This window comes from Bidens hawaiensis, unplaced genomic scaffold, assembly GCF_021521415.1.
Source record: "Bidens hawaiensis isolate Kalapana, Puna unplaced genomic scaffold, B.hawaiensis_p1.1 tig00029296_1, whole genome shotgun sequence".
NCBI classification, from domain to species: Eukaryota; Viridiplantae; Streptophyta; class Magnoliopsida; order Asterales; family Asteraceae; genus Bidens; species Bidens hawaiensis.
In genome coordinates, this window is record NW_027494831.1 from 209,133 (window position 1) to 224,061 (window position 14,929).

The 14,929-nt window shown below is 32.1% G+C and overlaps 1 pseudogene; it reads left to right on the top strand.

Moving 5' to 3' along the window:
• The first annotated feature begins 1,847 nt into the window (after positions 1-1,847).
• On the top strand, positions 1,848-8,263 carry LOC143578573 (F-box/FBD/LRR-repeat protein At1g13570-like; annotated as a pseudogene).
• The last annotated feature ends 6,666 nt before the right edge of the window (positions 8,264-14,929 follow it).

Below are 14,929 nucleotides of genomic sequence, written 5' to 3' on the forward strand. Positions count from 1 at the left end.
AAAAATTTCCAAAAAATTAATAAAAAATCATAACTGAAAATATAAATAAAAAACGAAAAAATTTAAAAAACAAAAATGTTTCCCTCGTCATTCCCGTTAAAAAAAAAAAGAAAAAAAAAACGCCAAAAAGACACAATGCAGACACAAAAGACACAATGCTGAAAATGAACAAAAGATACAATTATAACTAAAAAAAGACGCAATAGATCGCAAAATACATGTTGAACAATATAACACAATATCAAGAAAAAAAGACACAACAAATGATAAACAAAAAGACACAATGATGTTTTTCATTTAACATTGTTTTTTTTTAATTTTTTTTAACGAGAAAGATGGTGGAAACATTTTTGTGTTTTTACTTTTTTCGTTTTTTTATTAAATTTTGAGTTATTATTTTTTTATTATTTTAAAAAAAAAATTTGATGAGTTTTTTTTGTGTGACTACAAATCCTTCTCATCTTTCTCATTTTTGTTCTCATTTGTAAAATAAATTAACCCTCTAAATACATGACTAACCAAAAACCTAATTTAGGTATTCTAGATAAATGCAAAACAGAGAGGGATTGATGTTTAGTACCCGGATTAAATAACAAAAGATGATTTGAGACATCCTGTGAATAGAGCAAATACGTGGTTGATAACGTAGAGAGAAATTTTGTATATTGATTAAGAAATCAAGAAGTCGTCTACTACAGAATATACGTATGTACACATAAGAAATAGAAAAAATAACGGTCAAATACGGTTATTAAGGATAATGTATATCAACAATGTCTTAAATATAAACCAAACCTTTAAATGTCTCTGGTTGCTCCCTACATTCTCTCAAGCCAGCAGACTGTTTTATTTGTAAATGAAGACTTCTCATGCATTTGCCCCGAATTCACGAGTATGGGTCTCACCAAACATAGATAGCCCTTAAACGGGTTATAATATCTCATTAAATTAAAAATTAAACTAACCAAATATTTGATATGAAAATTTTATAAAATAGGGATATATTAAAAATTAATATCCCGTTTTTTTTAAAAAAATATATTATTTATAATTAAGAAACAATTTTATAGTAAAAAAAAATAAACGGGTCATGGGTCTCACCAAACTGATATAGCTTTTAAATCGAGTTATAACATCTTATTTATTTATGAAACGCTTTCATTATCAAATCTTAAGTATATTATTAACTCATTAAAATAAATAAAATTAAAATAAAAAACTACACAAATATTATAAACGAATAATGTAAATTAACCATGTAATCCAGAAAATAAAAAAAAGTTAATTAGTTTAAATATTAAATTGACTGAACTTTTTGAATGACTATTCATCTATTTGTATATACAACCTTTTTAAAATGTTAATTGTTTTTATTTATTAATAATAATAATAATAATAATAATAATAATAATAATAATAATAATAATAAATACTGACACCTCGTTCCAAAAGAAAAAAAAGAAAATTTGAAACTTGTACACCTTTTTATCTTCTCAAAGACTTTTCAAACTCTTGGTTTCTTTAACTCCCATTCTTTTCTTCAACTATTTCCTGAACCATGCAGACATAAGATCTCTCGTCTTCATCACCTATACGTTGTTCTGACACTCTGGATTCATCAAGTTGCAATTACTCGTCATTGAAGGTTAGAACATGTTTTTATTATGTTAGTTTTTGAAAGCAAAAATGAATACGATGATTTGATATATATTATAAGGCCTTGGTAAAAGGAAAAAAAAACCATGAAATTTAAGGCTTTGAATTTTGAATATATGCAGATGCATGGTTTATGAATGTCATGCTTCTGATTGATTATAAATTTATAAGGTGTTTCATTTTTTAGAATAATGGAACCGATTCACGAGCGACATAAAACAACAAAGCTTGCACCAGAAGATTTTATCAGCAACATGCCGGATGTTGTGACAACTAATATTTTGGATCGGTTGCCAATTCAAGATGCAGTGAGGACCGGTATCTTGGCGAGAAACTGGAGGTTTAAGTGGACTATGCTTAGCCAACTCGCATTTGATTGGATGTTCTTTGCTTATTTAAGAAAAACAAAAGGCAAAAATAATCATGTGAGAATTATTAGTAGTGTTTTTCTTCAGCTTAGAGGTGCCATTACAAAATTTGTGCTCTCTTTACACTATGTAATGGTTGTTTTAGATGAAGATATTAGCCACTGGATTTTGATCTTGTCAAGAAAAGGAATTAAGGATCTCACTCTTGAGAATTTGGATGATACAACATTTAAGCTAACCCGTCTTTTCTCGTGTTTAGAGTTGAAACATTTGAAACTCTTTTGTTGTCTCAATCCTCCTCCACCTACTTTTCATGGTTTTCCAAACCTATTGAGCTTAGACTTGTGTGTGAAAATTGGAGAAAACACTGAACTTGGGGAGATTATTACTCGTTGTCCCTTACTTGAGATTTTGAAGTTGCACGCTTCTGGCAAAGTAAAACTAGCTGAGCTTAAAAATATTATCTTTGTCATTGGCTGATCTTGACACTATGATGATTTTTCATAGCTCCAGTACAATCTTTGAGCTTGTAGGTTCTCTTCCAAAACTTCAAGAGCTTGAGTTTAGCTTTCTAGGTTGCACGGTAATGAACTAATTAATGCTAAATTGTGTCTTTGAAGTTTAATTTACATTTTACAAAAATATAGTCTCCTTTTTTCATAATCTAATTAATAACATTCTTTTCTTGTAGTTACAAGAAGGTGCTGCTAACGAGAGCTTCTCTATCACCTTTTCCTGCCTCAAAGCTCTTAACTTATCAGATATGTGTTAGACGATGGTGTGAAGTTATCATGTGCTTTTGAATTGATTGGTAGCTGCCCGAATCTTCATATTCTTCAAATCACGTCATGTGACGGGGTATGTATCATACTGCTCATCTTATAATATATGTTTATTGGATTTTAATAACACCTATTGAATAGTATTGGTCGATAATAATCCCTATTTATTTTATAATCACTAGCGGTCCCAAATTTAAAAAGTTGGCATCCAATGGTCCCCGGTTAAAAAAGACTTAACGACGTTATACTTTTTTTCGAATTTCAAACTAATGATTTATGGTTTTTGATCGGAAGGAGGATACGGGTCAATTGGTGTAAAACTTAGCTCGAAACGTTGATCAAAACGGCTTGATTTTTGTTAATTGTAAGTTCAAAGACCCGAACTGAAGCATTGTTTAGTCATTTTGGAGTGCCGTTTCAAACTAAGTTTTACATTAGTCGACTCGTATTCCCCTTCCTATCAAAAACCCTAAAACATTAGCTTGAAATTCGGAAAAAAAGTATAACGACGTTAAGTCCTTTTTAACGGGGATCATTAGGGGTCAACATTTTTAAATTTAGGACCACTGGTGGCAATAAAATGAATAGGGATTATTATCGGCCCATACCGTTCAATAGGGATTATTAAAATCCAATAAACAATATAGCTTTGCATTTGAGTACTAGTGATTCTTGCAGCATCGTGGCCCACTTCCAGAGGTAGAATACAATACAACAGGGCTGTTGCGGCTTCGAAGTGTGACGTTTGTATATTGGAAAGGTTCAGTGAATGAATTATGGTTGTTAAAGTATTTGCTTGCGTATTCTCCTTTTCTTAAAAAGATTGTTATCCGTCTCCTCTTGGCCGATGAGATTACATTGGATGAAAAGTTTAAGTTTGCATGTAAGTTGCTGAAGGTGCATCGAGCCTCCCCAGTAGTTGATATCAAGCTATCCTAGTTTTAGTTGTTTTAAGCTTGCCTTTTGTTTTATGGGTATTTTGTATGAATTTACGCCCCGTTGTGCTTAATCTAAGGTGACATTTTGTTTCTTATACATAAGAAAAACAATATTATTCCAATAAATCTTGACATCAACAAAACATACATGACTAGTTTTATGCCTGTAATGTAATGAATCTTCGCATTCAGAGTGCCAGTACACGCACTATAACGGACGGAACACATATCGACTAAACAAAATAGGTACTGGTATCATTCTTTGTTTTTTGGTTTTTGATTGATGTAAACACGATTTTATTTTTTGGTTACATGAGACAACTTTTGTTTTCTGACACCGTTGTAAATAAATTTTTTTATCATACCCGGACAACTTTTATTTCTATATTTTACAATATTTCTCACTACCCGTACCAAAGCGATTTCATAAGGCAACATAACTATATAACTCAACCTTTTATTTGTAACTTTTATTTGATTTTGTAGATACTTATAAAAAAATTATTTTAGGCTTTTTTTTTTTATTTTGCATAAATGGAATTCCCATCACATCATGCGAAGGAATGCCACTAGTTATACTATAGCTTACACTAAACACGGTCAATGTTAAAAGTCTCGTGTAATTTGGCCAAACAGTTGAAAGATGTTAAAAGGTAGCCACAAGAATAATCTATTTTTTAATTTTAAGTTGTTAATTACAAAAATTAAAAAAAGATGATTAAAAAGGTGAAAATCACTGTGAAAGAATAATTTTAGAGGGCAATCATCCTAGGGGTGTGTGTGGTGCACTTTCTTGTGGTTTTGAGTTAAAATTGAATTGAAAAATCAAATTTACGGTTTTTTTATTTTTCCAAATCGTTCTGTTTATTTGATTTTTGTTTCTATTCGGTATTTTCTATTTTGCTAATCGGGTTAAAAAAGTTTGACCCAAGAGATTCATGTTTGGCCTAATATATTTTTTCGAAAGAAAATGTTAGAGCATTCCCAATAGATTCCCTAAATCATGTGAGGGAGTTCTTCATTTTTTAGAGATGGTTAAAAATGGTTGTGATAGGAGGAGGTTAAATTTGAAGAAGCGCACTGTTCATTTCTATAATTTTTAATACTTTTGAAAGTGGTTGTGAGTGAATGAGAGAGAAAATGTAATGATAAAAATATAAAAAAGTATTATTTAATTGAAAATGGGAGAAAAAAGATAGTGTTTTTAGTGTAATTATAAAGATGAAGATGGAGAATTGAATGAGAATGCTCTAGTGGTCAATAGGATCATTTAGAGCTCAGCTAAATAAAAAATATCTACAATTAAAATTAAAGATCAAGGTCATAAATTCATTAACATTTAAGGGCAGTTTAGTAATTTCTTAATGAGTCCATTAAGAAGTTATCTTTAAATAGGTCTGAGTTCAGAACGTTTGGGATATAAAAAATAAACACATGAATGACTCCTATAACCATTAAGTTCTAAAAGCACGCTAAATGAAAATAAGACCCGATATACCGTAGATCCAGTTTAAATGGCCAAGGTTCTGCTTTCTTATTCTTTTTGTTATTTCAGTTCTTCACAAAACACAAAACCAAACCAATATTTTTGGTCTTTTCCAAAGTTAAGATTTTACGATCAAATCTTAGGTACGCAGATAACACTTTACTCCATATAAATATTTAGAAAGATATAATTGAAAGATTAGACAATATGTTGTGGGGCTTCGTTGGAAGGCATCAGTCACGCTACTCGTGAACACCATAACACATTTTAGCGATCAGTGGCGGAGTCAGGAATTTTTCCATATGGGTTCGGGATTTTTCAGTACTCGATTTTTTTTTAGGGTCAAAGTTTTTGGGCTCGGATGGGCCGTATCGGTCCGGTAATTCGGTTAAATAAATAAAAATGGGCAATATCACCATCATAACAAAAATATATCTTCAACATTCAATAAAAATACAAAGTTATATTAAACAAAAACGATATTACATATTATAATCGTTCCCTACGTGTTTTCATGTTTTAAAAACGATTCATAACATCTTTAATCGTGACTTTTAAAAAAGAACTCATTTCAATACAACAAATGCAACCATCCTTTATATAACCGTCATCCATCCGATTACACAAACTTGTCTTCAAATGCTTCATTGATACTCTCACCACTTGCTTTTGTGCAAATCCTTCTTTGGTTTTTTTTTTATTTAAAATTTTATTTAGGTATTATATTTAAGAAATTGGGTTGGGTTTATTAACCCATCTAATTAATAATTTTGGGCTTTTGTTATAATATATATATATATATACATATATATATATATATATGTGTGTGTGTGTGTAGGTTATTTTGGTTCATTTGTAATGCTTGTTAGTAAATTTTATTGTTTTTTTTAAATCTTTATATTTTATAAAAATATCTACATGACTAAAAAATTTTAACTGAATTTTTCATAATCATGGGTTCAAATATCTTTTTAAAATGATACTAGGTTCGCACGCTGGAAAAGAACGGTTTCGCTCGTTAATACGTAGCTATAAGTTATATATAAAATGAAAAAAAGACCTGGTTAAGCAGAACCCGGTGCTAAGTATGTGGCTCCGCCACTGCTAGCGATCAGAGGCTTAATTCCACTCGTTGTCTCACCCCAAAATCGTTAACTTAGCAGCGGAAGACTTAATTATATTAATTTGGGCGGTGACAAATGTTATTCAGCCAATCATATTTAATTATAATGAATCATAAGTTGGACTTTATTAAATATCAGAGTTTTACACATGTCAAACATGCACGGTTCTATTTTAAATTACAAGTCCAACTATCATTCATTCAAACGCACGACATCATTTTCCCGAATCCTCCACAAAGCATCCATTTTCTTCATTTACCTGAAAAGTATGTTAAAATAATTTTGTCAACACGAATGTTGGTGAGTTTCTCAATTAAAACCGGGATGTAACAGTTCTCGATTTTACATCCATTTATTCGTCATTCTTATTAATGACAATTTTCCATCATTCACCATTCTTTTCAATGGGAATTTAATTTCCAACCTTTTCCAAACATAGTAATATATTTCTTAAACAAAACGTGTTAGTTGTAAACGAGCAAAGAGTACAACACATGTATGACTATCACTATGATAAACCTGATGCATACCAAAATCAAAATATTCCCACCTTTTCAACCAGAGCGAATGGAAGAGTGGGGGGCGTCGCCCCGATAGATCTACCAATATTTTTAGGCCTTTCTCTCTAGGTTAGCGGTTTTTTTCTTTCATAATGACTCATCCCATTTAACACAATTTGTAAAATATATAGCTCTTAGTTTATATACTTTCCCCCAAAACATTTATAAATCATTAAAACGAGGGGATTTACGAGAAAACTCACCTTTGCCTCAGTTCAAATAAACTCAGGTGTAATGATATGCCAATCAACGTCAAGATCTTATTAGCATTCATCCAAATAATAACCGGATTCCTATGTTTAATACCAATTATATTAACACATAAACGTAGATACAAGTATAATATTATCCTAACTTAATTTATTTATCCTCACGTTTCTTATTTATGATAATTCTAATAATTAAATTACAAACTTTTATTGTTTACGAAAAATCGTATTTGAATCTAACGTTTCGAAATATCTTATAAACATATTGGAACAACATAGTTTCAATTAATCGATGTAAAACTAACATATGTTTTTGAAACTTAACTTAGGACTTTATTTAATAAAACGTATATATTTATTTTAAAATATAACATTCTTTTATCAACATATTATCTGTCATAGAGACACATACTTAAATTCTGACAAATATAATATATACTACTATTTTTTACAAAACATAATATAACCGTTATTATTATTTATAGCGAAACGCGTTATATTAATATACTTAATAATTTTTTTTTTCATATTTTATATAAAAGTTTACATTTTCTAAAAGTATATTTATTTATTTTTTTTTATATTAATGGTGGTCACTATCCGGATAAACTACTTCAGTCCAAATATCGTGCATATATACACACACACGCGTGATATCGTCCAAGTCTGGATTGTACAATTTTTAGCACAAGTGGTCATTACTTTACGTTAATTATTCACTTTTATACTATATTTTTAACGCTCATATCGTAAACTTACTATAGTTAAAATAATCATCTACCATATTTTAACAGACCCAACTATACGCGGTAACACTGTTTAAACCAATCTATCCAAAATCTAACTTTATATAGTTCTGTATTTGAACACTGGTTATTCTTTCAGTATGTTCGCCCACGTCCACAGGTAGACTACAAAATAAGGGAGCAGCTACAGCTAACAAGTGTGATGTTTGAATATTGGAAAGGTTCGGAGAATGAAGTATCCTTGTTAAAGTATTTACTTGCGTGTTCCCCTTTCTTAAAAAAGATTGTTATTCGTCCTCGCACTGAAATTACGTCATATGAAAAGTTGAAGTTTGCCTGTAAGATGGTGAAGCTGCATCGCGCCTCCCCTGTAGTTGATATTGATCTATCCTAATTTTAGTTGTTTTAAACTTGCCTTTTATTTATATGAATATTTGGCCTCATTGTGCTTGAATTAAGGTGACATTTTGTTTCTTACTTTGGAATACAAGATTGATAATTTCAAACTCATGTTGGAGCATGATATTACAATCTTTATGAGCTGTTAATGTGTTTTAACTTAATGTTCTTTATGCTCATGGATAAAGTTAGAATATGGGCTCGATTGATATGGAGTTTTAGGCTATGCTATTCAGTCGCCTACATAGCTTAAGGGATGATTTTTAACCAAAATCCGGCTATTATAAGTAGAAGCCTTGTTATAAATATCTCAAGAGTTTTGATGTAACAAAATCTTTTCAAATCCGGTTGTAAATGTAGCTCGTTTACACATATCATTTTTCAAATTCAGCCGCATGTAGCCTTATTATAAGCAATGTGGTGCATTTTGAGTCGCACACAACACATTGGTGTGTTCGGCCCCTGAAAGCTATTGGAAAAAGAACATGGCAAAGTGAAGATTGATCTTGTCATCAAGAACTTACATAACTAGTTTTATACCCGTCAACAGTTTAATGTACCACATAACTAGTTTAATATCTATAATCATGTAATGAATCTTTGGATTTGAATTTTGCAATATTTTCTATCTTTTTAATGAATGAGAAAACTAGAGAAGTATACTAATTCATAGTATATGGAATATTTTTTGTTCAAGGCATACACAACATAATAATTTTGTTAATGCATTACACCAATAAATGTCTAGGTAGCTCTCTATAAACCAAGGGGCTTATAGTCCATCAATATCAAGGTATATACATTTTTTATAGCGTTGTAACAACCCTCAATACTCTGGTATTGATCATAGATAAAATTAAGGATGTCGCACATCATATTCAGACTTTATAAAACATTATATTTTATCTGATTAGAGGCTGTTAGGATTATATCATCCACGTAAAGAAGCAAATAAGGGACATGATTCCCGTGGCAGTATACAAAAAGTGACGTATCACACAAACTGATACGAAAATCATGGGATTCAGTAAAAGTTGATAAACGATCATACCACACACGTTGTGCGTAAACACTCCTCACGTCACCCTTGACTATGGGAGTCTTTATCATTGTGTTCAAATACAATGATTGGCTTCTTCGAAGAAGACTAGTCAATCATCAACTATTGCCATTCTCCACAAGAACCTTTTGAACCCTCTCTTAGATACTTCGACATGTTTGTCACAAGATGTGCTAAAAGCTACCTTGAGACAAAATCATCATGAGAGATTTCTTAAACTGGGTCTAAAAGAAGACATTGCCACGAGAATTATTTTAATTTAATTTTAAATTCTAGTTTTGTATCAACTTAGAGATTTCATATAAATTTCCAGATTTCGTATTAATTTTTAGATTTTGTATTAATTTCCTGATTTGTTTTAATTTTTCAAAAGATATAATTAAACGATAATCATTTGTATAGAAATTTAGTTACCAACGGGTAAGTCTGTCGGTAATATCTTAAAGTTTTCCTCAGTAAACCATGTGTATACTCCACCGAAGACTTCCTAGCACCAGAGAAGACTTGTCTAGCATAAAATAGATTGTCTACCCCGGAGAATAGTCATAGGTATTCTCGCAAATTTGTCCATTGGTAAACCCTCGCTAATCACTCGGCAAACAATTTACCAGGCCCATATTATTGACATACCCTCACCAACGAATACTCGTCGGTAAGGACTTTCACCGATGGAAAAGTGTCCATCAGTGATACTCATTTGTTTAGTAGCTTGTTCTTTTATTTAAATGTGAATTAAAAACGTATTAAGCACTAGGAAGCCTTGTGAAAATTAGGAAAGTGGTGACGCGTATAATGCAACTAAGAAAAGTCTGTAGTTTTGCATGTTGTTTTGGGTAACACATGGTTTTAGTGGTGAAGAGGTTGTGACATGTGAGTGCCTACATGAGAAAACTCATTTGCTTAGATTTCAGTTAGTAACATTCATGAGTTGGAATCATGTTTTTGCTAGTATCACATGTTTGAGCAATCCATTTGGACTAAAAGTATGTCAGGCATGTAATCCTAGAGAAGCTCACTACATGTGATGAGGCCTTGTGAAACTAGTGATCCCATATGGATGATTTAGTGGCATGATCCCCTATATATTCAAAGCTTATGCTAAATTCATATTGCATAAACAAAAGATGTCTCATTCAAGCTCTAGTAAGAAGCTCAACCAGGCGAGAAACAAACCGCAACCCATGCTCCAAAATGACTCTGAACCAACACATGATGACAAGCATAAACCAGCCCCAATGGAACCAAAGGCTGCTGATAAACGAAAGTCTACTGGGAAAAGTAAGATATCTGAGCCTTCAGAGAAAGTTGAAGATAAGCATTGCATCCCAAAGCTCAAGATCGCGCTTACTAGAGAAGAGATTGAAGAAGACTATTATGGTATGACCGGAAAAAGGCTTCCGAGGAACATGAAGAAGAGAGACAAGAATGTGCAGAAGGAACTTGATGTAAGCTTTCTACAAATAATTCACTATATCCTTTCAAAATTTCCGGAAATGACTAAAATCGCAGTAGTTTGGTAACATAACATGTTCCTTATATTTTTTTAACTTCTCAAGGTTCTTGTGCTATATGTGTAGGCTCTCTTTCCGGCGGTTAGATTGGAGGATCATGAGAAAACAGATAATCTGCCTAAGCGGTTTTAGTAAGTACCTATAGTACTCTCCTTGACGTCGGTTTCATCTTAATTTTCTATAGCTAACAAATTTTGTCAAGGACTCGAAACAAGTGGTTTTCAAATACAGTAAATCTTGCTAGCTAGCTAACAAATCTTTAGAATGTTGCAGGTTTAAAGAACGGGAATCGTGGTCGGTGGTGGGAAAATGTAATAAAACTTCTGTTATGCTGCTTTTATGTGTTATACTTTAAGGTGTTTGTTGTAACTTTTGTTGTTGAACAAGAGGTTATATGGAAAAATCAAAACCTTAAGTTATGAATGACTCATGTCATTGTAGATGTAAACTTTGTTGGTTTAAGGGTATGTATTATCTATTTGTATGTTGCTTTTATATGTCATATTTTTCTTTTTTCATACTGACTATTGAATGATAAAATTAGTAAGCTATAACTAATTCATAGGAAATATTTTTTGTTCAAGGAGTATACTAACATAAATTGTTAATTTGTATTTATCTTTTTATTACCAAAAAGAAAAATAAGTGTATGTCTCTCTATGTACCAAAAGGCTCATAGCCTAGAAGTATCAAGACGTATACATAATGATTGCCAGGTGGTTATGGTTTAGTAATGTGGTGGACGAAGCCGGGGTTCAATTTAACAATAAGATTAAAGAGTGTGTGATTTAGTCACTCTAGAAAAAAGTATCGCTCTGTATGTCGAAAAATCAAAAATCATAAAACAAAAAGTACAACCATATGGAAAGGTAGGTTATTAGTTAAGATTTTAACAGTCTATGTAGCTTAATGCCTTAGTTTATGATTGATATGGTCTTTCCTTTACAATTGCACTTAGTTTAGGTATTGATTATGCATAATCATAGGTAGGCTAGCATTATCATGTGCATATTTTAATTCCACACACTTTATGAGCTTTGAATGTGTTTTCACTTAATGTTCTTTATGCTCATGGATAAAGTTAGAATATGGGCTCGATCGATATGGAGTTTTAGGCTATGCTATTCAGTCGCCTACATGGCTTAAGGGACGAGTTTTAACTCAAATCCAACTTTTTACCATATTTTCTATCTTCTTGTAATTATCTCAAGCGTTTTGATGTAACAAAATCTTTTCAAATCCGGTTGAAAATGTAGCTCGCTTACACTTATCATTTTTCAAATTCCGCCGTGCATGTAGCCTTATTATAGTTCTACTTCTGTATTCATCTTGTTATTACCAATGTGGTGCATTTTGAGTCGCACACAACACGTCAGTGTGTTCGGCCCCCCCTGAAAGCTATTGGAAAAAGAACATGGCAACGTGAAGATTGAATATATCCTATACATAAGAAAAACAATATTGTTATAATAAATTAAACTTGTCATCAAGAACATACATAACTAGTTTTATATCCGTCAACTGTTTAATGTACCACATAACCAGTTTAATATCTATAATCATGTAATGAACCTTTGCATTTGAATTTTTACCATATTTTCTATCTTTGTAATGAATGAGAAAACTAGAGAAGTATACTAATTCATAGTGTATGGTTTTGGTTCAAGGCATACACAACATAATAATTTTGTTGATGCATTACACCAATAAATGTCCAGGTAGCTCTGTATGTACCAAAGGGCTTATAGTCCATCAATAACAAGGTATATACATTTTTTTAATAGCGTTTGAACCGACCCTCGATACCCGAGTGAACCTTCCAAAGACGGGATGTCAATAGATCATACTGATTTTCAGAACACCATCAAGGATCTTGCACAAAAACTCTGTTTTAAATGAAACTTACATCGAACATAGATAAAAATAAGGATGCCTCAACATTAGATTAAGACTTTATAAAACATTATATTTTAAAACTGATTAGAGGCTGTTAGGATTATATCATCCACATAAAGAAGCAAATAAGGGACATGATTCCCGTGGCGGTATCAAAGAGTGACGTATCACACAAACTGATACGAAAATCATGAGATTCGATAAAAGTTGATAAACGATCATACCACACACGTTGTGCATAAACACTTCTCACATCACCCCTTGACTATGGGAGTCTTTGTCATCACGTTCAAATACAATGATTGGCTTCTTCGAAGAAGACTTGTCAATCATCAACTATTGCCATTCTCTGCAAGAACCTTTTGAACCCTCTCTTAGATACTTCGACATGTTTGTCACGAGATGTGCTAAAAGCTACCTTGAGACAAAATCATCACAAGAGATTTCTAAAACTGAGTCTAAAAGAAGACATTGCCTCGAGAATTATTTTAAATTAATTTTAAATTGTAGTTTTGTATCAACTTAGATTTCATATAAATTTCCATATTTCACATTAATTTTTAGATTTGGTATTAATTTTCGAATTTTGTGTAATTTCCTGATTTGTTTTAACTTTTCAAAAGATATGATTAAACGTTAATCTTTTTTATAGAATTTTAGTTACCAACGGGTAAGTCTGTCGGTAACATCTTAAAGTTTTCCTCAGTAAACCATCAGTGACAGTGTATACTCCACTCCTGAGCGCCAGAGAAGATTGGTCTAGCGTAAAAATAGATTGTCTACCCTGGAGAATAGTTATAGGTATTCTCGCAAATTTGTCCATTGGTAAACCCTCACTAATCACTCGATACAATTTACCTAGACCCATATTATTGACATACCCTCACCAACGAATATATACTCGTCGGTAAGGACTTTCACCGACGGAAGCGTCCATCAGTGATACTCATTTGTTTAGTAGCTTGTTCTTGTGAAAATTAGTAAAGTGGTGACGCGTATGATACAACTAAGAATTTTACGTTCTAAAAGACTGTTGTTTTGCATGTTGTTTTGGTAACACACGGTTTTAGTAGTGAGGAGGTTGTGACATGTGAAGATCCCTTATGTTTCACTAAAAAACTAAAATTCGGCTGGTCACGTCACGAAATTGAAATGCTTGTGAACTACATGTGAAAACTCATTTGCTTAGATTTCAGTTAGTAACATTCATGAGTTGGAATCTAAGGTTTGTTTCATATTTTTGCTAGTATCACATGTTATAGCAATCCATTTGGACTAAAAGTATGTCTGGCATGTAATCCTAGAGAAGCTCACTACATGTGATGAGGCCTTGTGAAACTAGTGATCCCCTAATATATATATTTAAAACTTATGCTAAATTCATACTACATAAACAAAACATGTCTCATTCAAGCTCTAGTAAGAAGCTACAAGTGAGAAACAAACCGCAGCCCATGCTCCAAAATGACTCTGAATCAACACATGATGAAAAGCCTAAACCAGCCACAATGGAACCAAAGGCTGCCGATAAACGAAAGTCTACTGGGAAAAGTAAGATATCTGAGCCTTCAGAGAAAGTTGAAGATAAGCATTGCATCCCAAAGCTCAAGATCGCACTTACTAGAGAAGAGATTGAAGAAGATTATTATGGTATGACCGGAAAAAGGCTTCCGAGGAACATGAAGAAGAGAGACAAGAATGTGCAGAAGGAACTTGATGTAAGCTTTCTAGTTTCTTCAAATAATTCACTATATCCTTTCAAAATCTCCGGAAATGACTAAAATCGCAGTAGTTTGGTAACATGTTCCTTGTATTTTTTTTAACTTCTCAAGGTTCTTGTGCTATGTGTGTAGGCTCTCTTTCCGGCGGTTAGATTGGAGGATCAAGAGAAAACTGACAATCTGCCTAAGCGGTTTTAGTAAGTACCTATAGTATTCTCCTTGACGTCGGTTTCATCTTAATTTTCTATAACTAACAAATTTTGTCAAGGACTCAAAACAAGTGGTTTTCAAATATTGAGAAAATTGTTTCTGTAAATCTTGCTAGCTAGCTAACAAATCTTTAGAATGTTGCAGGTTTAAAGAGCGGGAATCGTGGTCGGTGGTGGGAAAATGCAATCAAACATCTGTTATGTTGCTTTTATATGTTAGATTTTAAGGTGTTTGTTGTAACTTTTGTTGTTGAACAAGAGGTT